The following is a 22,794-nucleotide window of genomic DNA, read 5'->3' on the forward strand; positions in this document are numbered from 1 at the left end:
ATTTTTTTTTTTGAGTAGCATATTAGCGCCTGATGGTTAGTTATTGGTATAAATTCTATCAAATTAAATGTTCCCTATACGGATTGAAGTCAAAACATGGAAACAAGAAAGGAATTTGGGGTTGAGATAGTGCTAATGTATGCTATAAAAATTCTCCTGTAGATTGAGTGGGAAAAGATCTTTGCAGTTTCCCTGAATGCTTCTAGCACACTCTTGCGTACTCCCATACCATATTTTACACAAATAAATAGCGGTCTCCCCCAATGTAGTTTGGCTGCCTGAGAAATCACAAATTCTACAACCCAGCTGATATAAGGTCAGTTGGGGCACTGGTTTGTGCACTGATAACCGATAATTAAGTAAATGTATGGGGTTTCTGTTATTTATGAAAAAATCCTTATATGTCTTCGTGGAGTTCCAGAAAAGAACTCTTTGCTTTGGGAAACAAACTTGTAAATACCTGACTAAGTTCGGCATACTGTTGTACTGTATTGTGTTTCGAAGGCTGCAATAAAATTCACAGTTCCTTGTAATCGTGTACTGTGAAAAAATTAAATCTTTTGTTAATTGTGAATAATGAAATATAATTTTAATAATTAGTAGGTGCTCAACAAAGTAGCATCGTAAATATATATACAGTATTTCTCAATGAATTCGGTTTTCTGAGCTATAGAATTATTGCCATTTTATGTTTATTCAGTGCTCAAAAGAGGGAGTAAACTTCGGGCGCAAGGTTGAAATTAGTGTGGAGATTCATATGATATTTAGTTGGGGATAGACAGGGGAGTTCTTCTGAAGAAATGCCACATGCGCAGAAGGCTGCGCATTTGTATAGCTACCTCGTGCGGAGTGGAGTCACAGGTGTATAGTGAGAAAGGCAGCCAACATTAGCGAGAGGAATGATCAAAGGAGCTCATGCAGCAGAACATTGTTATGAGCAACAGTGCGTGCACCGACACAGACGGTGAGAATCATTGGGTACTGTGGGACAAAACACCAGCAACGAAAATAAAATCTGAACAAAAGAAGATAATCCATGAACAGACCTCAGATGTTTGGCCCGCCATTTACTTAGAAATCAGAAGGCAACGTTGCAGACAATCGACTTCAACATCGGACGCAAGGAATTTGCCAGCTATATGAAGCATCTGCCATGTCCATATAGCCACCGGACATGAGTCCTTGGGAGAATTTGTGTGATCGCACAAATATTCACAATGCACGCGAAATAGACTTTGGAAGCAAACAGGTTTGGTCTAAAGATCACTCTCGAAGGGAACTGGAATAACATTACCACAAACGACTAGTGGAATTCGTGCTACGCAGTACTGCCACACCGCTAAAGGTACGTTCTCTAATATTTTGGGAGGATAGTGTATATCTTGACTCAAATCTTTAATATTTGAGGAGAATAAATAGATGCCATTTTAAAATAACTAAGTTGACAACATATTCAAGGATTAATTGCCTTCCGAGTATAAAAACAAAGGGGGAAGGGGTAGATATGGCTCGCACTCCACCAATTCTTATCAATGATTTAGACAAAGTATTCTCAAAATAACATTCGCAAGTGCACCTGATAAAATTTACTATTTTATTATTTTTATTGTTAAAATTTTCGTTTTTATTATTCAAAATTTATTATTGTCATTAGTCAAAATTTATTATTTTTTATTATTAAAATTTATTTTAGAATTATTTAAAAATTAAATTGCCAAAATCACCTAAATGCCGATGTGTTTATTTAATTAAAAGTTATTTAAATACTGCTAGAATAATTTTTCAGTATTGTAAAATAATACAAATAAATAAATAATATAATTTTTACAGTTTATTTAAAAGTAAATCCATATGAAGCTTGAATCATATTTCTGAATTTTATAAAATTAGTATTTTGCGTGAGCATCATAAAAAAAAATAGTTATTTGACTTCCTTTTTTTTTTTTTTTTTTTCTGTAGGTGAAGTGCATCCGGTATGCGTCGCTAGATGGCGTGGAGAGTCACTAAAGAAATGTAGTACCATAGACGGTAAGTATAATCACCTGCTCCTATGATCTTGTTAAGAGTCTGCCAGTTTGCTCCTGTGTGATCGTAGCTCCACCCAGAGGGCGTGCATGAGAACTGTGATGAGATGACGTTGACCTCCTAGGTAAAAGGAGAAGCAGTTGGCATTCTTTACTAGAGATGGCAGCACTGTCCAATTCGCTATGTTAATACTGATCGTCCACGCTTACTTGCAGAAAAGTTAATAGGGAAAGGGGGGAAAGCAAAAAAAAATCAAAAAAAATCTGAATACTAAGGTAGCACGGCAGTAATTTTACAGAGGTTAGGTTAAACAAACTAAAAAGGAAAGTGGAGGGACACGCATTTCTATTCCAAAAATGGAGTGTTTTACTCCTTTGTTGAAAAACAAAGTTTATAATTTAATTAGTGATTCAAAGATCTCACCGCCTTGATCACAGAGATTCTCTTTTCATAATTAATTAATTTTATAGGTGATTATTTAATTAAATTATTAGCAATTATTTAATTATATTGGTTAAATAAATATTTAATTATATTGAGTATAAATAAATATTTAAATCATATTTCATATAATGAAATTGCAAGCTTTAATTTCCCATAATTCGTAGTACACGATTATTAAAAAAATCGTGATAATTTTAAAACTTGGACAACTTCAAGAATTTTGAATAAATAAAATATTAATAGTTAACGTGCTTTCGGATAGATGGCAGCATGGTGAAACTCCCAAAGAACGCTAAGTAATATTAATTTGTACATTTTGTACGGGATGAACACTTCAAACATTTCTTTAGCTGTTACATCTATTAAACTGATTTATTTTAATTGAACAACGGTGGTTTTTACATTCTCTCTCTTTTTTCCCCCTAATGACTAAGAAACTTATTTCTGAAGTTTTGTTACTTTAATGCGTAGTTGGTCTTATAACTGATAGATGGCAGTACTGTACCTCCACAACCGATCTTTCCTTGGAAATTTTACTTATGGATAAAACAGACCATTTCGAAATATGCAAATTAGCTCTAATGATTGTCCAATAGAGAAGATTTTGGGCTGCAGCAGTTTTTATGATTATCACTGATGTTGGTACGTTCATTGATGAGTGTTCAGCTTTTCCAGTTGAAGTGTAAAAATTTCCATCTGTCACTTAAATTGAGTGAAAGAAGCAGAGTGGTAGTTTTAATTGAATGCATGAGTCTCGTGGAGTATTCGTTCACTTGTACGTAGGTGTAACTTTCATTTATCTTTCTCTATTTCAGTTTTTCTTTTTTTGTTTTGTTTTATTTCTTTCCTTTTTCTCTCTTCAGTTTTTTATTTTTATCTTTATTTTCTTTGGTTCTCTCTCTTGCCTTCGTTCGCTTTTTCTTTTATCTTTCTTTTTCCTATTTTTCGTTATTTGTTTTTTCCATTTCTTTTCTCTATTTCCATTTTTTTTCTTACGTTTTTTTCTTTATTCCCCACGTTTCCTTTTTTTTCCATTTTCCTTTTCTCCTTTTTTTCCCTTTCTTTCCGTTTATCCTTCTCTTTTATTTTCATTTTTCTCATCTGCTTTCTATTTTCTCTGCTTATCGTTTTTTTTCTTCTTTCTTCCCTTTCTTTTTCTCTCTCGTCTGTATTTTTTATTTCCTATCTTAACTTTTCCTTTTATTCCTTTTTTCTGTTTTATTTCGTTTTTTTGTTTTTTATATTTTATTTCTTTCTATCTTTCCTTCTTTTTATATCTTTATATTTTTTACTCCTATCTGTATTTTTTATTTCCTATCTTAACTTTTCCTTTTATTCCTTTTTTCTGTTTTATTTCGTTTTTTCGTTTTTTATATTTTATTTCTTTCTATCTTTCCTTCTTTTTATATCTTTATATTTTTTACTCCTATCTCAACTTTTCTTTCCCTTTTTTTCCCCTCTCTATTTATTTCCATGTTTTCTTTTCTTTTCTCTTCCTCTCTTTTTCGTTCCTTTTCTCTTTCCTCTCTTGTTTCTTTTTCTTCCATTCCATTTTTCTTTTATTTTCTATCCTTCCTTTATTTCTTTCGCGTTTTTCTTTGTCTTTTCTTCTGTTTCTCTCTTTCTCCAAGTTTTAATCTGCACCTTAGTCGAATGGTCAAGCGCGTACACCTGTTTTGAGGGGCCGGGGTTCAAGCCAGTGATTTCTAAATACGGCGCTGTCCTTGTTTTTTCTCTATCTTGTGATCTCCTTTGACCACATGGTCAAAGGAGATCACAAGATAGAGAGAATACAAGGTCGTCCCGCAGTGCAAGAAAAAAAATTAATTAATTATCTTCGATCAACTTAATTATATCTTTAAACACACAATCTCTGTGTTTTTATATGAAATAATAAATTCATTATAAACTCTCCTGAGTGTCTCGGGGTGTCAGTAGATGGCGCTACCGTCACAATTGCCTCAACCGATGAAGGAGTCATATGATGTCACGAAATGACCTTCGGAGCTGTTTCGTTCCTGTAGAGCGTGTCTCTGGGCGTCGGGTCGACCTGAAAGATGAGAGGAGAGAGAGAGAGAGAGAGAGAGCGTGTAGTCCCTTTCCCCCTTCCGACGTGTTTGTCTGGGGTCATCGTAAAACGAGAAACGGCTCGTTTTATGCCGAGTTATAAAACTCTTTAAAGCACACTCGAAAACAGCGATTCTCGCATGCCTTCGGCGCGCGTGTGTACATAAAACGTCCGTCAGTCGGGCCGTAATGTGTTCGCAAAGCAGCTGACGCAGCTGTCGGCAGTGAAACGCTATCCACCGACGATGTTTATCAGTTTTCTCTGATTACTGCGTCCGTGGCGTGGCTCTCTTTAATTCCTCGCGCCGATAATTGCCCTCGAACGCGCAGGCCCTACCCCCGTACACGGAAATCGCCACTTCAAAAGCCCTGCCTGGCAGTCTGGAGCCACCGGCGCGCGCCGGCGCCCTCTAGCGGCGGCAAAATAGTAAAGCCACGCTTTTCGAGAAGCGTGCGCGATCTAGGTGTAAAGTGGGAGGCCGTAGCTGACCTTTGAACCCCGCAGAGTTTTATTTATCGAGACATTCCGGATGACCAATTCGGGACGAGCTGTCGTCCCTAAGAGGCTTCGTATTGAATTACGTAAACAGTTGGGCCGTATCGGGCGTACTTGACCCCGCTCGCTCCACGTGGGTCCACCCGAGGCCGGTCACGGAACCGTTTCGGTGCGCGGTCAGTCGCAGTTTGGCGCCAGATCTGCGAGCGGACAAAGGGTACGGCTCCAAGCGATGATGGGTTGCGAGGGCCTTTGTTTATGCGGTGGCAGATTGTTCCCTGACAACCGCAGTAAACAGGGCGTGCCCGCCGCCCCTCTCAATGACTCAGTGATCGCTGTCAAAACACCCTCCTTACCACTTGGCAAATCTGTGGCTAATCGAACTCGCTGTTGAGTAACTTGGAGTGGTTCCTATTATTCTGGCAAGGGCGTGTATACGTTTGGTGGATGTTTTTAATTCTTGGTAGCGCGTATTTTTCTTTTGTAGAGCTTCTAATATTTTGGCCAGGCAGTGTACACAGTCTCGGTATTTGTGCGCCTGTCTGTAGCGATCCGCCGGGCTCATGAAAGGCGGAGCACCTTGCCGTTGGACACGTGAATTATTCGTCCGCCCTGGAGACACCGTCTAATTTTAGGCGGATAAAAAATAGAGCGGTTCTTGGCTCGCTTCCGCGGGGCTAATCCGGGCGATAATTTATTGCGGTAATGGTGTGGAGAAACGGTGCCGCTCGCTTTCTAATTCGGTCGTCTAATTGCCGCGTGTTCAACCCAGTGCGAGAGAAATGCCGATGACAGAGTTAGCTCCGCTGCTTTCCTCAACACCACCCCGTCCAATTTCTTAAAGAGAAATCTGTTCAATCCACGCTTTTACGATTAACTCCGAGCTTTGGCCGGTGCGAGTGGCGGGTGTGGCTCGAGCCTTTACACATTCCCTCATTTCTAATTTGTGTCGGTGGATCTGCTGCATGCGCATGCGGGAAATCTGCTGAAAACGCAAATGTAAAGCGGGGGGGGGGGAGTGGAACAGAATGAGAGAAAAGCAGAGATGGAAAAAGTAAAGAAAAATGACAGAAAAAGACAGAGCAGAGAGAGAAAGAGAAAAGTGAAAAAAGAGAGAGAGAGAGAGAGAGAGAGAGAGAGAGAAGGAAAGGGAAAAAGAAACAGAGAAAGACTGAAAGAGAGAAGGAAAGAGAGAAAAGAAAATAAAGACAGCAAACAGGAAAAATAAAGATCAAAAGAGAACAGAGAGAAAAATGGAGAGAGAGAACAAAGAGTTAGGAGAGACGGAAAGGAAGATTGGAAGATAGAGAGAAGGAAGTAGGCAATAAAATAGAAAAAAATTGAAAGAGTACGCAAAAGAAAAAGAAAGGAAACAGACTGACAGAAAACAAAAAAAAAAAAAAAAAAGAGCAGAAAGGGAGAAGGAAAGAATGACAAGAAAACAGAGGAAGATTGAAAGAGAGCAGAGAGAGAGAAGGAAAAAGAAGGAAAACAGAAGGAAACACAGAAAGTTTGAAAGAGAGAAAAGAAAACAAAGAAAACAGAAAGACAGAAGAGGAAAAATAAAGTTCAAAAGAGAACATAGAGAAAGAGGGAGAGAGAAAAGAAAGGAGAGAGAGAGAGAGAGAGAGAGAGAGAGAGAGAGAGAGAACACAAAGAGTTAGGAGAGACGGTAAGGAAGATTGAAAGATAGAGAGAAGGAAGTAGGCAGTAAAACAGAGAAAAATTGAGAGTACGAGAAAGAAAGAGAAAAGGAAACAGATTGACAGAAAACAAAAAAAAAAAAAAAAAAAAGAACAGAAAGAGAGAAGGAAAGAAAGACAAGAAAACAGAGAAAGATTGAAAGAGAGCAGAGAGAGAAGGAAAACGGAGAGAGAGAGAGAGAGAGAGAGAGAGAGGGGAAAGAGTGCTAGAGAATAAAGAATGAGCGAAAAGCAGTGGAAAATGGTGAGAGGAAAGAAAAATGACACAGTGAAAGACAGAGAGAGAGAGATAGAAGGAAAGAGCGAGAATTTGAAAGCATGAAAGAGAGCGAACGAAAGAAAAAAATGACAGAAAGAAAGTGAGAGAGCATGAGAAAATATGGCAGGGAGACAGAAAAATGGGGAGATGATGAAAGGAAAAGGAAAGGGGCGGAAGTCGAGGGGACAACAGGGATCTTGCTTTTTCTTTTTTTTTTTCTGCTGTGGTTTCGCGTTTGCGACAGTGCTAATGACTTGGCCTTACCAGGAGCGGATGGAGTTGGGTGCAGAGATGGGGAGGCTCAGATGAGGGGGGGGCGCAAAAAGATTAATGAAGGTCTAATGCGGTTTGCTTTCCACGCCTCCCAAACTCCCGAAGCATGTGGCGTCCAAAACCGCATTCTTACAACGAATGAACGAAGAGAAAAAAACGGACAATTTTGGAGAAGGAAGCGCTAATGACGAGGGACCTAATTAGCCACCGGTTGCGGCTCAACTTCGCGCACGCTCCAATGTCACTTAACGACGCCAGAGGGCGGCACCAGTCTCTCAAAATGACCACGCGGGCAGCCTGCAATCCCTCGTGGAAAAAGATGCAGACGTCTTTTATTCTTCATTATTATTCCTTTCAAGGATCGCGAAGAGAATGTGCGCATGCGCAGAGAAGCCATCTGGTGACAGACTGAATCTGAGTCGAACTCGCGACGAGAAAAGTCCACGAGGGAGAACTCATAAAAAAAAATGAGGGACGAGAGAGAGTTATGTCCCAGGGAGTGTCATTTGAGATTCAGATGCAGAAATCTTTCACGGCGGCCATCCATAAGTGGAGGGGCCTCTCCCCAGGGATCTGCGTCTCAAATGGAGATGCGTTTAAACGCGCATGCGCCTCTCTTGTGCGCAGGACGAGTGATAATAAGTTAGATTTACTGCTGTCGCCAATGAGCAGTAATAAGCGGAACATATTGCGTTCGCTGCTACATGTCAAGGCGTCCCTTCGAAGACGTGTCACCCTCGTGTCGGTGACCCCCTCCGCTGTCGTCCGGAACACGAAAATGTCAGGAAATTCTCCGACTTGTTTTTGGGCTCGGAGAAATTATTTGACCCGTTACGGCCATTTATCCTTTTGAAACGACAGGGGTTGTCAGATTCGTTGGAAGTCTTTGTTATCATCTGCGCAGTCCTCAGTATAAGCACGTGATGCCACAGTAATCACGTGGTTAGAAGTTCTACTCTGTTAGAGGTCGAATTAACTTGAAAAGCTTCAGTTCCTCTGAACAGTTGCAGTTCGATTTTAACTGAGTAGAATGGAAGAAATGAGGGTCTAATGTAGAACCTTGTGGGGCTCAGTGAGATACAGCAAAAAAAACGGAAGCCGCCCTTTCAGTGACAACAGATGAACAGAATCAAAGCATGAAATCTATTTACAGATTTTAAATCAAAGCATGAAATCTATTTACAGATTTTTAAGAAGACATTCGCGTGCTGACGTAATTCTTCTGCAACATTTGCATAATCCTCTGTAGATTAAAAGTTATACAAATATCAGTTGGTATATGTGGGGAACGGGAGACCCTCGTGGGTTTTCTGTATCCCACGGAGAAACACTATTCTTCCTTCCCAGACCATGCTAACTACAATTGCACTCTTTAATGAATCCTCTTTGGGATTGGACTCCACATCTACCATCAAGGTCATTATACGTTCAAGAAGGTCATTGATCGTTTGAAAATCCATGATTTTTTTTGAACGTTTAATGATCTCTTCAACCATTCAATGACTTTTATGTTAACTTTTGACACGGTTGTATCAAATCCTGTTTAAATCTTACAACCTGATATGAAATGCTGGATTCATCTTATTTTCTATTGCAAGTGGCATCTGCATTGTTATGCCATCATAACAATGCAGATGGCACTGTAGCGCAGTATCATGACTTTCTTTTTTATATTTGAAACATCCGGTCAGATTCAGCAGGTCTGTATGCTTCTTTCCATGCGTCTGTGTCCTGTCAAAGTGGCGGTACCATTCTAAAAAAAAAAAAAAAAAATGGAACACCGTGTCGGGCACGTGATCTCTGACAGCTTCGTCATCAGATGTGCCCGCAGTCCTACGAAGAAGTCTGTCGTTGCTTTCCTGGAAGTGTGATGGCCAGGAGGCCCACCCACCCACCCAGGACAGCACCCCCACTTACTGAGGAATTCGGCCGATTTTTATGTACGTGACGTCATACCCAACAAGTGGCTTAGCCATCATTAAAAAATTACACTTTTGGACTTTCTTTCCCAATAAACATTCATGGAACCTTCACCCCCTCCTCCCCCATCAAGGTATGGACAATTGGTTTCGATGTTTGAATTTTATATTGAAAAATGGCAGAAGACTACAGAAAGCTCGCAGTACTATTTTTTGTTTTTTTTTGTTCCAGAATCTTCTGTTTCAAATGTGGACTCATTATCTCCATCAGTAGTTCCTTCTTAACCAAAACTACTTTTTAATTCTGTCCGGCTAGCGATCCCCCTGTTTATTAAATCGCCGACTGTTAAAAAAGTACGCCCCCTGCTGGCCCCATCAAAGTTGCCGACGATGCCATCAATTTCGCTCAAATGATTTCTTATGCCGCCAGAGGACTCGACTTGCCAAGGGGGGCGTTCTTCACTGGACATTCTCGTCAAGTCCGGTAAGGGGTTACATACCCTGATTTATTTGTACGGGTGAGGGGAGAAATCGTGGAGATGCGTAGCGAACCAGGAAAATCTAAGACACATGATATATTTAATTGGATCTTAAATTTAAGGCAGTCATACCATCCCCGGATCACGTGATATGAAATAAGAGGGAACTCTTTGGTACCTTCTCATTTCTAGGGACGTAATGGCCCAGACGATTTTTTTTAAGCTCGATTTTTCATTTATCATAATTGTGCAAATTATAGAGGGCTTTGACCAATTAAAACTGAAATACATAAACACAAAATTACGTCACCAGAAGAAGAAACCTTCAACCACTAGACGGCGCTTATTTCTTATAATCCCAAATTCTATATTTTCATTTATCATAATTCTGCAAATTATAGAGGGCGCTGACCAAATAAAACTGAAATATATAAACACAAACGTCAGGAAAATGAAGACACATACATCACCACAAGTGGAGATGTATGGTAGCTGCTTATTTTGATATCAGCTCACATTTTATATAGGAACATTATTTATGAAAATAAAAGGCTTTGTTTAAAAATAATATTAATCAGAAAAAATTTAAGATTATATGAATACTTTTTAAAAATAAATAGAAATATATAAATAATTCTTTAAGTTTATTTATATTTCTCTTATAAGTTTGTATTATTTACCAATAAAATTGTTCTCAATTCAGTTACAATTATCTTAATTACTGAAACACTCGCTAGATGTGTTAGAATTATCTTAATTACTGAAACTCTCCCTAGATGTGTTAGATATTTATGAAATCCACTTCTTTTTATTGATTATTATCACCAATAATCCTGTAAATAATAATAATTATTATTATATAATTTTAAACTTTCTGTAGATGCATAGAGACCGAGTTCCAAGTCTGATTAAAAATGAGATTATAAATAGATGTAAACACGAGGCACAAAGAACAATTGTGTTTGGTTGCATTGAATTATTTATTAAGGAATTTTTTTCATATGACAAGTGGCTCCGCCTACTGTCATTTTTGGATACCAACATTCATCCATTCTGGTGTGGTGTGCGTTAATATTTTGCCGTAGGTGTCCACATTGTCTTTCTTCTCCTCCTCCCACGACAACTACGTTTGTTAAGAACACCGCAATTCTGGGAACTCGTTAGGACCGTCCGACCATCCATCTTGAAGCGACCTACACTCCGTGCAATCGTGCAAAACGTTCCGTGTGGTCCAGGGCAGCGTTGACAAGCTGAGAGTTGGTTAGTTGAAGATGATGCACTTTACGATCGCTGTACTGGAAGCAGGTGCGGGGGAGGGAAAGAGAAAGAGAGAGGATTTGGGAGAAGAGACGGAACCTGCGCATATCCTAGTGTAGACTCTGGTGCAAAGTAAACTGTGGGGCGATTAAATGCTGTCAGAAATAACAGGACACTCTTGTAGCTGATGGCAGTGACGGATGAGGCCCTTCGCGCAGAAATATATAAATAACCTTCGAGACATTTATTGCCTCCTCTGCGCATCCAGCGATAGTGGGCGAGGTTGTTTCTCTGTAGGACCTGTACACGTATGATCATTTTTTTCCCTTTCTTTCTATAGTGACTTCTGCTTCGCAGGCGCCATCTAGTGGAGATAACAATTGTTTCTAGCAGGAACTGATCGTTTCCGTGTAGATTAGACAATTGTCAGGACAACTGGCCTATCGAGTAATTTGACGTTGATTTGGTTTTTATTTGAAATATGTCTGTTCTATAGGGCATATCGGTAGGGAAAAACTGTTCTATAGGGCTTATCGGTTATCAGGGTCGTCTTTATACAACAGCTAACTGAATCCCTTGAGGCTTTCTTTAATAATATTGGTACAGATCAATATTTGAGGACCTCTGGCACGTGCCTAGTGGGCCCTTGTAATAAGACGGCCCTACTGATTTTTTCTCTATTAGGACGGGCTACTTATTTATTTATGGGTAGGGCGAGAGCAATGAGAAGAACCAGCAATAAATTTATGAATCCACATTCAAATCCGCCCAGGATATTCATTCAAGATGTGGATTTGCCAAATGTAATGGTTTGATTTTGGGGACTTTTCAGTCCTTGATGAATTTGTTATGTCTAGGATCTGATCAAGTACTGTGACGTTGATAGATTTTCAGACTTATCTACTAGCACCATCTGGTGACATTCTTGTTTATAAGCTAGAATGCCTGACGATTGAGTTTCTACTTGGAGGAGGAGAAAAAGATATTTCCTCCTGCTCGGAGTCAGTTTGAATGGTAACCGTCCTGTTAGGTACTGTGGCTTTGATAGATTTCGTTTCTCCCCAAAACTGCTAGTAGTAATGGTAAGCAAGGTGACACAAGGGGTCACTCAAAGCGGAGCAAGTCTCTCTTCGTGGGCAGTTAGCTCGGAGGATCGTAAGCCTCCGGGGGCCCAGCTCCTCCCATCGCCAACCTCCCGCCCTTAGCCGCAACATGTGGACGCCGCACGTGAATAATAGGGACATTAGCGCAACTTAAGCACTCTAATCAATTTGTGCTAGCTGCTGGAGGTTCATCTAATTACGTTTGAGTATCCGCCTTCTCTCTGTAGGGTGCACATCCTTAGGGAGGGGGAAGAGGAGCTAGGGGAGTAGTAACAGGGGGTGTGTGCCGAGGGGGAGGAATAAAGAACCGCCGTCACTACTCCGAATTGCATCAGTTCCTTTTCGTGCTAATTGCAAGTGTAATGTTAGCTATGGGGAGGAACCACACTAGAAAGTGAATTAGTGATTGATAGTCGGTACAGCAGCAGCAGGGGAAGACATCAGGTGATGCTCTGAAGTACAAAGCCTTGGTTTTACCAAGGACGGCAAAAGGGATTTTCGAAAAATCGATCCCTTCCTTCATACGGATTCAAGATGACTCGAATCCTATTTCAATTCGTCCTTGAAGTGAATATATAGATGTATATTCAATTAAGGGTGAGGAAAAAGATGGAAATTGAGGGCCCATATATTTATGATTGCTAAATCAGAACTATTTGGGAGATTGTGTAAAAATTGATAGCTGACTGCTCCATCAAGTCCGATATCATTTGTGCAGATAATGCATTGTCGTATAAGGTGACGGCTCCATCATTAAAAAGGTTCAAATTGTTTGTTTGTGGCGTTCCTCTATGCTTGTAGAATCTCTTCGTCGAGGAATCCAACTTATTAAAAGAGTAGCGTTAAAAAGCCAAGCAGCTCTCGTGAGTAGCACAGTTGGTAGCACCATGGTCCTCCTCACAACGGGTGGGAATCCCTTGGATGAAGGGAGCAATTTTAATAGGCATTTTTCCCAACGTGGCTGAATTAGTCGGTCTGAGGAGAGGGTAGCATGGTTTTCCTCCCTGAAATTCAGGTTTTTCATCCAGCAAACAGAACATCGACCTAAGAACACACGCATTTTGCAGGCAATATACGCTGAGCAACATGGCCTTAGTCGCTGATGCTCCTAAAACTCAAGAACAACAACACTAAAAGTCAAGCCGTTTTTCATCCTTTAAGTATAATAATAAATGTTACAAAAGCTAGACTTTCCTCATGGTTGTTTATGGTTACAATTTAAAACTTATATCAAGTAATTATGTTACAAAACGATTGGATTGGCACTTGCATAAAAAAAATCAAATGCTTGTTTTAAATTTTATTCCTTCAATTGAATAATTGTTTAATTAATAAAATTTAATATTGAAGGAAAAATAAAAATAATTTGTTTCGCTAATTAAACATTTATTAACAAACAAACAATCTGTACACTAGCGCCATCTCACCGATTCTGTTTGAACTAAAGCATGTATCATTGAAAACGCCTACCCAAACTAGTTGTAGATACTATCTTAAGAAAAATAAGGTGTTTAAAAAAATTACCATTTAATTAAAAAAATTTTTAAGAAAATAAACTTACTCTTCATTATTTGTAAATAATATAAAGCGTATAATTATTTTTTATTAATATTTTTTTGTTGCGTCAGCCACTGTTTAGAAAAGTGCGAAAATGCGAAGTGACAGAAATCGTTCCTTGTTAGCGAGTAATCAGACACGGAAGGGATTTCGGAAATGGCGAAGTAAACGCGTTTTTTCTTCGATCGAAACACAACGTAGTTACACACGCGCTATCTTCGCCAGATCAGTATTTTATTACCGTGTGAGTATTGTTTTTGTCTCGGTGGCTCCGGGTTCATGTCATTTGTCGCCAGCAAAATTTCGTAGGGTGTGTTCCCGTCGTTTGCTTTGCTACGTTTCTGTTCGCGTCCAATAAAAGTTCATTGTGCGATTGCTAAACGTGGAACACGCACTTTGACACTCGACACCGTCTTCTCTGTACGCCGATTTTAAATGTTCATCACGTGAGGAACGAATAAATCAACTGCGATGGAGAAAAACATCTTTTATTGCCGTTATTGGTAACGGGAGACGATCATTTCGGAAATTTATTAAACTACGACGTTTGGAAAAGTCGTCTGTGAAGGGGGGGATTAAAATCGAAGAACTGTAGTACTACGCATTTACCTTCGTTCGTTCCACAAGTGTTGGAAGGTTGTGTAAGTATCAGAGAGCTCGTTAGGAAGCATCCCTCCCACAAGAGTCCCTGTTTCCCTGGTCCACGTGTGTTTCCACTGCCCTTTGCCATTTGGCCAGCACGTTCCACGTTCTCTATCCCCCTGCATCCACTTTGTTTTCCACCATATTCTTTGCAATAAACAATTATAATAAATTTCCTATTTTTACTGCTGCATGAGGATAAAGATGTTTGAAGATAGGAAGTATCTGAATATCATCGTTTGAGATCACGTGGATTCAAAAGTGCGCGTGTGCACATTACGTGGTGTGAGAAGGCACGGTCGTGTCTATAAGTGGTTATTTTCTTATAGAGAGTAAGAAAGAAAGGACAGGGACAAGACAGGAAGAGAAAATTCATGAAACAAGTATTTTTAAGGGGAGAGAGAGAGAGAGAGAGAGAGAGAGCGAAGGGGACGAAAAGATAGAAATGAGAGGAGCAAAACAGCCAGAAAAGACAACTGGAAAGAAAAAAAAAAAAAATGAAATGGGAAGAACAGGAAGGCAGAAAGGAAGAAAAGAGAAAGAAAGAAAGATAATTAATGAAAAACGCCTTTTTCGGAAAGAAAGAAGAGATAGAAACCAGAGAGAGAGAGAGAGAGAGAGAGAGAGAGAGAGAGAGAAGAAAAAAAGAAAAACAGAGAAAGAAAGAAAAGAGGGAAGAAAGAGAAAAAATAACAGAACGAGAAAGAAAGGAGAGACATGGTAAAGGGAGAGATAAGGAAAGAAAATAAAGCGAGAGAAAGAAAATAGAAAAAAGAGAGGGTGCAAGAGAGAGGAAAATGATAAAGAGACAGAAAGAAAGAAAAGAGAGGGAGCAAGAGAGACAGAGAGAGAAAGGAAAGAGAAAGGAAGAAAAGACAGTGAGAAAGAGATTGAGACGGAGAGAGAGAGAGAGAGAGAGAGAGAGAGAGAGAGAGAGAGAAGAGACAGAGAGGAAGAGATAAAGGAAGAAAAGACAGAGACAAAGAAAGAGATTGAGAGAGAGAGGCGGGGGAAGAAAAGAGACAGAGAGAGAGAGAGAGAGAGAGAGGGAGAAAGAAGAGTGAGAGAGAGAAAGAAGAGTGAGAGAGAGAAAGAAAAGAGAATGAAAGAAAAGAGAATGAAAGAAAAGAGAATGAAGAGAAAGAGAAAGAGATTGAGACGGAGAGAGAGACAGAGAGAAAAAGAAAAGAGACAGAGAGGAAGAGATAAAGAAAGAAAAGACAGAGACAAAGAAAGAGATTGAGAGAGGCGGGGGAAGAAAAGAAAGAGAGAGAGAGTGAGAGAGAGAAAGAAAAGAGAATGAAAGAAAAGTGAATGAAGGAAAAGAGAAAGAAAGTGATACAAAGTGTGAGAAAGAAAGGAAAGAGTGAGAGAAAAAGAGAGAGAGAGAGAGAGAGAAAGAAAGAAAGAAAGAAGAGAGAGAGAAAGAAAGAAAGAAAGAAGAGACAGAGAAAGAAAGAAAGAAGGGGAGAGAGAGAAAGAGAGACAAAGAAAAAAAAGGAGGGAAAGAGACAGAGAAAAGGAAGAAAAAATATTGATAAAAGACTATTTTGCGAAAGAGAGAATGAGAACTTAAAAATGAAAAAGAGAAGGAGAAAAAGTGCGGAATAAAAGAAAGTGAATGAAGAGAGAGAGAGAGAGAGAGAGAGAGAGAGAGAGAGAGAGAGAGAGACGTGGAGCACTCGTATTATTTCTGGCACCAATAACCCTTTCAAACTGTGGCTGATCACGCAGTTCCATGTTCGGCACCCGGGCAAGAAACTAGTTTGGACTCGTAACAACCCCCACCGGTGTATTATTATTATTATTATTGTTAACAGCTACAAAACAGCAAACAAACGTGCCTGAGGGTGCAGCTGCGAAGCATTATTACACAAAGCAGAAGCTAGGAGTATACATTTCCAAAGTAAAGAGAGAAGTAAATGTACATAAGAAGACTAGTGAATTGAAATGTACAGATAAAATAAAACTAAATAAATAAAATTAGGACTCATCCGTCCTATTTAAGTGAACAGGTAGGAGTAAGGCAGAGCACTGGTATTTCTTCACACACATTACACAATCAGAGTCTTAGAACTTGCAAGAAGAGTCATACCAGTAGTAACGGATGAGGTTAGCAATTTCGGTTGCCTCTTGAAGTGTCCGGGGGTGTCAAATATCTCCATATTTGCTTTGTTCATTGATCTTGCAGTCCTGTTGTAGAAGTTGTAGTATCCATAATTTGTTCTCGCATAGGATGGTTTCAGCAGTGGATGGTTTCTTACCGCTCTTGTCGGAGCATTGAAATTTATTTGTGAGACGAGATGAGGGCAATTCAGGGTACCATTTAACAGCTGGTTAAGAAGGAGTAAGTCGGCTTTAACTCTTCTTTTTTCCAGCGTTTCGAGTCCAAAGAATACACACCACTCTTGGTAGGATTTCTCATTGTATTCAAGGCCACTTTTAACGCAAACGTATGGGATTGCTCTTTTTTGAATATTTTCAATTTCTAATTTTTGGTAAGCAACATGTGAGGACCAGACCTGTGAGGAAAATTCTAGGGCTGGCCTAACATAGATTTTGTAAAGAAAGATGAAAAGTGCTAACTGATTGAAGTCTCGGTTAATTCTTTTCAGGAAACCTAGTTTTTTGCTAGCTGCCTTCACAATGTTAGAGACATGGACATCAAAGGAAAATGATTCTTTAATAAAGATACCTAAATTTTTGGCTGTACTGACTTTTTTGATTGCTTTGTTGTTGATACAATAAGAAAAATTAAGTTTGTTTTTCTTGTGTGCATTAGCAAAGCTCATCAGCTCACACTTGTTTTCATTGACTGCCATTTTGTTCTCCTTCAGCCACTGAATAACTCGTTGAAGAGCTTCGTTTAGGATGATGCACTCATTGGTACTGCGAATTGCTATATAGATTTTTATGTGGTCGGCAAATATGTTGATTTTGATTTGGTAGTCTCCAATGGTGCTTGGCAGGTCGTTGATGTAGATAAGAAATAATAGCTGGCCTAAGGATGAACCCTGTGGGACACCAATTTCAGGCTTGAAAGGATATGAGTTTTACCTTTAAATGTCACGGACATTTCTCTACCTTCCAAGTAGATTTCAACCCAGTTTAGTGCCTGTCCTCTGAGACCATAGTGATGCAGTTTGTTGATTAGTCTCTGATGGACTACCTTGTAGAAGGCTTTGCTTAAATCAAGGAAGATGGAGTAGACTTGTTTTCCTTCGTCAAGCGCCTGGGATATATTCGAAACAAACGAAATCATATCTGTGCAGGTGGAACGACCCTTGATAAATCCGTGGGAGTAATCTGACAAATTAAGTTTCATAAAGTTAAATAGCTGCTTCATTACAATGGATTCAATTATCTTTGAGAGTGTATTCAATTGACAAACTGGTCTGTAATTGTTGGGTGAGGATGGGTCTCCTTTTTTGTAAAGAGGGGTAACAAAGGCCTCTTTCAGGCCTTTGTTACCCCTGTTACCTTTGTTTGTGTACGAGTCCAAAGTAGCCGCATGCCCATCAGATCCATCAAATTTCTGGAGCGGATCGGCGCCAGTCCCAGTCGTCCACCGTTTGGACACCTACGGCTTGGGGGGAGTTTATTTGGGGACCCGATTTACGAGGGGTTCTGCGCTAAAATAACGCGGAAGTATTCATCCTCTAAAAGGCGAAATGGCGTCAATTTGGAGAAAGTCCCTCGCAAGCAGCGAAACTCTCTCGTATTTTGCGAATCCGCCTTAATTTGTCCCTCGAAAAAGAGCAAAATAGTGGGGGGTTGTTTCCACCACACGCAGTTCCGAATGCAGCCTTAATTACAAGTGCGTTGCTTACCGAGAGTGTCGGCTATCTACATCCGTCTGCGTTGATAAAGCCACGATCTGCGGATAATTAGAGTCAGTAGCTGGAACCGTGACTGGCGGAAATTATAATCATGTCTGGACCACCAAAGAGCCTCCGGCAGATCCTGCGATGTCCTGGAAATCACAGAGGCCGTACAAGGTGAAGTCAAAAAGGGTTAAGAAATTTAAAAAGAAATTCCTCTTCATTTCGATTAAAAATACTGGTTCTTCTTAAATATTGGTTCCATTAGAAATTTTAGTTCTATTAATCGATTAAAAATATTAGTTCCATTTATCGATTAAAATATCAGTTCCATTTATCGATTAAAAATATTAGTTCTATTAAAAATATTAGTTCCATTAATCGATTAAAATATTAGTTCCATTCATCGATTAAAATATTAGTTCTATTAAAAATATTAGCTCTAGTAATCGATTAAAAAATATTGGTTCGATTAAAAATATTAGTTCCATTAATCGATTAAAATATCAAGTTCATTAAAACATTAGTTCCATTAATCGATTAAAATATCAGTTCCATTGAAAATATTAGTTCCGTTAATCGATAAAAATTATTCGTTCCATTAAAAATATTCGTTCCATTAATCGATTAAAAATTGGTTCCATTAAAAGTATTAGTTCCGTTAATCGATTTAAAATATTAGTTCCATTAAAAATATTAGTTCCAGTAATGGATTAAAAACATTGGTGCCATTAAATATGTTAGTTCCATTAATCGATTAAATATATTAGTTCCATTAAGCTATTAAAAATACTAGTTCCAGTCACCGTGATTTTGCTCTTAGAACGGAATTAGAAAAAGGTCAGGATTTTGAGCAGAATTATCGGAAAAATCTGCATTTAGAGCAGAATTATCAAAAATAATAGTATTTAGAGGAGAATTGGAAACAGAATAAAATTGCGTATATTTTAAACTGGAACATCTTTTGGTGTTTCTTTACCAGTACAATATAAAATGTGATCTTTGACCCGACACGAGGGGTGGTTTACTCAACGAGTGTAGGGATGGCACGACCTGCGGTAAGTAGTTTTGGTGTATACATTGTAATCTCGCGGAACAAGACAAGATTATGTGGTAACATTACCCCAGCGCAGATATCAAATTTTTCCAACATGTGTCACGAAGGAATAAACATTTTCGGACTAAAAATAAATACGGTACGAGATGGCGCCAAAGAGAGAAAGATGGGTGGGTTTGGGGTGGGGGGAGGGACAGCAGAAGTAATCACTAATAATTAGCGAAAAGGGTGCCATTCAAGGCACAACGAACAGAGGGGTCATTGTGGGCGTAATACGGTAGTCGTAGATTGTGCTCACTAATAGTATTCTGTGACGTCAAATTGGTGACCTTGCCCCGTTTGGTGAACTGGATTGAGGCTGAACAAGAGGAAGTGCAACTCCCCGATTGCATAAATAATTCGGGGGTTTCATCCTCCCCCCTTCTCGTGCAACATTTCCCGAATTTGAGGTAAGTGAGCTCGCTGATTTCCTCTTGACCCGGACGCCGACGAATGTTCGGTTGAGATGCGGAACAGCTCCGTCACTCGACGCCGATTTTTCTCATTTGCCTTCAGCCCCTTTCTGGCCGGGTGCCTTACTTGCACGCACCACAATTCCCAGTCAGCTTTTGCCGCAATCAGGTAGGCGGGTCGTGATAGATAGCGGCGCGAGCAGGCGTAACAAAGGTGGGCTAGTGTCGTAACGTGGTGCTAATCGCTAGCGGACTTCCATGTCACGACGGGTAGAGAGTGGAAGCGCGAGCGCTTTGCCTGGCGGCCACCAAAAACATGCGAACTTCGGAGTAAACAGATTTCGTCTGTGGTCGTGTTGGTTCCGGTGGATTGTCATTACGAATCTCCCCCTCTCCACACTTTCTACTTCTCGTTGGGGGGTAGTTCAGCTATCCTTCTACTCCCCCCCCCTTCAACGAGCAGTGCGGCCCACCCCAAAATCGCTCCTCCTGATTTCAATTGTTGGTTCTGGTTGGGTGTGCGAAGCTCAGAAAGTTTTATGGCCCGCAAGAAGCTGTGGATAGGTCGCAAAATAGTTACGAGAGGAAGCAATTAATTATTGACCTGGCCCGCTGCCATGACCGACGGTAGATAGTTTTTTTTTTTTTTATACATTTGCGTCTCCTGAGTCATCAGTTTCTGATTCTGCCTACTCCATTTAGACTTTCATGTTTGCCCTGACAGCCAAATGATGGAGAGCCACTCGACTCAAAGCATCCACCCAATCCGTGTCGGTATTTTCGTTAAAATGTAGTCAGGGTGTTGCTAGGTACGGTGTCTGTGCGTCTGTCTGCGCGCTTATGAAAACTCTGCGATGTGTTTACTTTTATACGAATTACAGACATCATTTCAAAATGGAGGCTTTCCCCTGTAGAAACAACTTCACCGCACAACACAATTATTTAATGTATTCAGATGATTGAATTTTTCACTTAAACCGGCTAATTTTCCCCTTATTTCCCCGAATTTTCCCTTATTTTTTCGCAATTTCGAGATGATTCTAATTTCATCTTGAAAACACCAGGAGAGGCAGCCAACTTTCTGAAACTAAAAATAGCTCTTCTTCTATAATTATTTCTAGAGTTGATATATATACACCGCAATCACTTACCTTGATGGTATTTCTAGAATACTCCATCTTCCAGTGCCCAAATTAGCTGCAGATTCAGGTATGGTGCGTCGCAGTTCTAATACGCGTCAATTATTTGATTAATGAATTAATTAAGGGGGTTTGCGCATGTAGGGCCGGCAAATCATGTCGGTAGATCATAATTTAAAGCTGGTTCGGTAATTTTTCATCGCTCGTGCATTTATTAGCTAGCAAAGGATCCTTACTTCGCCCATACATCATATGTTAACCGGAAATGGTTTTGGGCTACATCCGGTTCGAAACGGTTGTGTATTTCCCTCGAGTGACGAACCAGCTGTTGCACCAGGTGCCACACTCACGACAGCCGTGGTCACCTCTGCCCCCTACTGCCCCTGCAAAGTCGTTTTCGCCTTCTTGCTTCTACTAACACGGGTGAACAAAACGTGATGGAGGAGATTTGCACGAACTGGCTGTAATTGTTTTGAGGGGCCCCGCAGCTAACCACAGCCTGCGGATAGATGCAGGGGGGGAGTGGTTAAGGTTATGAGTCATGGCAAAACGCTCGTGCCCTAATGTGGCAGTCGTGAACTACGGTGGTTGTTGCCAGGTGATGGGTAAACAGTAGCGAACGGGATGTCTAGAGTGATGAACGTGATAAAGATGCTTTGGTTTTCAATGGAGAGAAATTTCCTTCTGCTCCACAGCCTCTAAAATCCCTTTGTGCTGTAAACGTGGGATGGACTGGACTCTACTAGCTATAGTAGAGCTAGTAGAGTCCAGCCTCAAAACTATAATCTGAAAATTGATTATGTCTACACTATATGGCCAAAGAATTAGATACGCATTGGCTGAGACATGCCAAATGGGTTGGAACCTAGACTTTCAACGGGGTTTAGTGGTTTGATGGACCATTGGGAATTCTTTCTGAGCCCACAATCGGGACTTGTCTGACCCCTTTAAAAAAGAGATTCAGATGGCCTCAGAAACTCGTGTTGGACGACAATAAAGAGGATGATTGGTGCCTTACGCTTGTCGTTGGAAAACAGTAGGTCCAAGGAGCCACAGCAATATTTGTTGGTACATCAACCATCCTTAGAAAGCTGCGCATTTACCCAATTCCACAATCGTAGAATGTTTTCTGTTGGTATCTGTTTCCAAGTTCAGGTAGTCTGATGGAACAAAGGCTTTCAACTGGTTGGGATTTGATCCGTGCGAACCAAGAGGATTTATATTTCAATTAATTTCTAAACTGGACGAAAATTTCTAAATCCTCGCCCACATAACAAGCGCAATGGATATGCCCCTTTCCTCTTCTGATTACTTACTGTTTAGGAATGTTGTGAAGGCGTGCGTTATTCACTTTGAGGTAGAGCCCCCTAATGGCCCCGAATTTTCGGCGTCTGAGAAGATAAGAGTTAATTGCGATGGTACAGGATGCTCCAAGGGTTAAGATTGTTTCTGTGGCGATCTCTGGACATCTTCATTCGCCTTCGGATCGTCACACTGTACTGCAGAGCGAGCCGTTGCAAATTCCTACGTTTTTGCGCATCTCGTGCCTGCCACAAGACCCTCCTGGTGACAATCAAGAGAAGGGTGGTGAGTGTGTCACTTCCGGCAGGATTATCGCTTTGCATGCGTTTTTATGGTTTTCGCTATCAGCTCCTACGACTGCCCGTCACGATCAATGACTGTAACGAAGCGCAGATCCCCGACAAACGAGACGGGGGCCGGCAACCGACCCCCTCCGCAATGAATATTTATGTGGAACCACTGCGAAGAGCTGTGTTGCTGATTTGTTCGCGACTTCTGCCGACATCCGCGCTGTCATCGGTCTCGTGACGGGAATGCACGCTGATCTTTCGTCAAGTGTCACTCATTATTTAGGGCTGTCTGCAGACGAAAGAGAAACGCCGACCATGCTCATTTTCTCCTCGTGCGTTTCATTTTCCACCTCAAGCGACAGATCTTTCTGCGCGCGACTGAGGTTATCCGCGATCCGCAATCTGTACGTTTCCTTTCCACCTATATTGAAGTTTTCCAGCAAGAATCCTTTCGTTCTATCTTTTAGAAGACTGAATGTAGAAGACTCTTGTGGAAAATTAATCACCTT

The 22,794-nt window shown here is 40.3% G+C and overlaps 1 long non-coding RNA gene across 1 annotated transcript in view; it reads left to right on the plus strand.

Moving 5' to 3' along the window:
- LOC150086417 (uncharacterized) overlaps positions 1–22,794 on the plus strand; it is an 85,138-nt gene that overhangs the window by 54,820 nt on the left and 7,524 nt on the right. The window contains exon 2 of the long non-coding RNA XR_016546852.1: positions 1,960–2,028. This is a non-coding gene — a long non-coding RNA (uncharacterized LOC150086417). The remainder of the gene's footprint in view (positions 1–1,959; positions 2,029–22,794) is intronic.

Source organism: Mastigoproctus giganteus, chromosome 4 (assembly GCF_048544385.1).
Source record: "Mastigoproctus giganteus isolate SK-2022 chromosome 4, ASM4854438v1, whole genome shotgun sequence".
Lineage (NCBI taxonomy): Eukaryota > Metazoa > Arthropoda > Arachnida > Uropygi > Thelyphonidae > Mastigoproctus > Mastigoproctus giganteus.